The sequence below is a fragment of the Montipora foliosa genome, chromosome 7 (assembly GCF_036669935.1).
Source record: "Montipora foliosa isolate CH-2021 chromosome 7, ASM3666993v2, whole genome shotgun sequence".
NCBI lineage: Eukaryota > Metazoa > Cnidaria > Anthozoa > Scleractinia > Acroporidae > Montipora > Montipora foliosa.
Window position 1 is genome coordinate 16,045,904 of NC_090875.1, and position 2,500 is coordinate 16,048,403.

Sequence of the window (2,500 nt, forward strand, 5' to 3'; positions counted from 1 at the left end):
TTTAATTTGCTATAAGGGTCACAACGCGTACCAAGCGCCGTGTCAGGTTAATCGCGCGAACAATAGTGGGCGTGATGTCTCGCAAAAAGCATGTCAAGTCAGTGCCAGCCACGCTAGTCCCGCCCTTCACGTGGGCTTGGTGGCGAGGGTTGCGTTACAAACATTTCGGGAAACAAAGGTTCGAGGGTGAAGGTATTATTCGATGTCGGTAGCCACAAATCCTTTATTACTACCAGAGCTGTCCTATCGGCCGGGTTGAGGGCAGAGAGACGTGAGTGGATCGAGATCAATACCTTTGGGCAACACATTGAAGTCAAGAAAAACGAGTACCCCCACTTACAAGGTTTGTGGTTTTCAGATGTCAGTCGAGACAGTGAAATCCTTAAAGTCGACTTGCTCATCGGTGCAGAGTATCTTTGGTCCTTTCAAGAAGGGAGAACAATAAGGGGGAGCCCAATGACCCCGTCGCAATGGAAACTCGCTTGGGCTGGGTCCTGTCGGGGCCCCTGCTAGGATTTTTCGTAGACTCGCAAATCATTGTAAATTTTGTGTGACATGATTTGTAACGCAAAGGAGATAATTGAGAATTAGAAGGTTGCGGGGGAAAACTGTGGGACTACGGAACCCTTGGAATTTGAGAGGACAACGAAGATCATGAAGGGTTGAAAGATGCGATCACCTTCAATGGTGAAAGGTATGTAGTGTCCCATCCGTGGAAAGAAGGAATCGGCCCCCTGCCGAGAAATTATGAAAACAGCATGAAACGTCTCAAGGGACAGATGGGGAGGCTAAAAGACAATCCTGACATTTTGAAAACCTATGACGCCATTATAAGGGAGCAAGAAGAGAATGGAATAATTGAAAGGGTGGCTGAGCTAGATGCAGCTGACAGAGTTCATTACCTTCCACATCACGCCGTCATACGCAAAGATGCAAAAACGACGAAGGTAAGAATAGTGTATGATGCATCTTCTAAAGAAGGGAAACGAGGTGTGTCCCTAAACGATTGTCTTCATGTCCGACCAGCCTTATCGCCACTGTTGTATGATATTTTGATTCGATTTCGAGAAAGGCGCGTTGCGTTAGTCGGTGACATGGAGAAGGCATTCTTTAATATCGTGGTGAATGAGCGTGACAGGGATTGACTGCGTTTCTGTGGGTGACAAGTGTTGACAGCGAGCGATTAGACTCTGTCGCTTACAGATTTTGCCGTGTTGTTTTTGGGGTTAATTGTTTGCCCTTTTTGCTCAATGCGACGCACCAGTATCATTTGGATTCGTTCACGGAGCTCGATCCAGAGTTTGTGCGCATTATGAAAAGGAGTTTCTACGTTGATGATCTCATTACCGACAAAAGACCATTCAGGAGGCAAGTGAGTTGTACGATAAAGCGAAATCAAGACTTGCACAGGGTGGGTTTAGATTCAGGAAATGGTTGACAAACAGTGAAGAATTAAGAGCCGAAATAACACAACGTGAACAGCGTAGCGAGTCAAGTGTTGACGGACAAGTTAGAGGCGCCAAAGAAAAGTTATGCCAAGGCCACAATTGGAGCGAACACCAGTTCGAAAAATGAGAAGGTCCTCGGACAGTCGTGGAATTGCGAACTGGACTTGTTTGTGTTTGAGCTGTCTGATGTGGCGGAAAGAGCCGATGGATTGCCAGTTACGAAACGAAGCATTCTGAAAGTGATTGCAGGTATGTACGATCTCATAGGTTTACTGAGCCCAGTGCTAGTTGGAATGAAAGTTTTATTCCACGAGTTATGTGCGAGAAAAGTAGAATGGGACGAATGGTTAACCGGCGAATTCGAGAAACGTCGGAGAGGATGGTTGAGAAACTTAAAGGAGGCGAAAGAGGTTCACGTTCCAAGATTCGTTTATGGAGTAGTCCAGGGTAACGTTAATTGTTCATTGCATGGATTTGACAATGCTAGGAAAATGGCCTATTGTGCCGTTATTTATTTCGTGTGTGAAATTTCTGGAAGCATCACTCCAACGTTGCTAAAATCCAAGACAAGAGAACCCCTCTGAAGGCGCAGACGATACCACGATCGGAATGAATGTCGGGCAAAATTCTTGCACCGCTCATGAACTCCGTTAAGAACGCCTTAGAAGGGGAAGTCAGAATATCAGGTGTGCGTTTGTGGTTAGACAGCAAAACAGCTCTTTGGTGGATAGCAAACAATGGGGAGTGGAAACAGTTTGTCCGCCATCGCCGTTAACAAAATTCTCAAAGTCACTAAGAAGGACGAATGGGGGTGAATTCAACGATTTATTCTTCAAACGCAACAAGGATTACAATTTCTACGCGACACAACGAATTCAACATAAACACACGAGGACATGGAAAATTTATGTTGGGTGTCCCGAGCCCCTGCATCACTGGGACCCAGGGTTCTCATGACCGACAAAAATAGAAACTTTCAGTTCCGAACATCCTCCCGCCCGATGCAGGGGGTGCATTAATACGCCCATAAACAATTTCTAAGTTCCACTACA

The 2,500-nt window shown here is 45.9% G+C and overlaps 1 protein-coding gene across 1 annotated transcript in view; it reads left to right on the forward strand.

Moving 5' to 3' along the window:
* Positions 1-2,500, forward strand: part of LOC138009974 (uncharacterized) — a 24,296-nt gene that overhangs the window by 6,927 nt on the left and 14,869 nt on the right. The window lies entirely within an intron of this gene.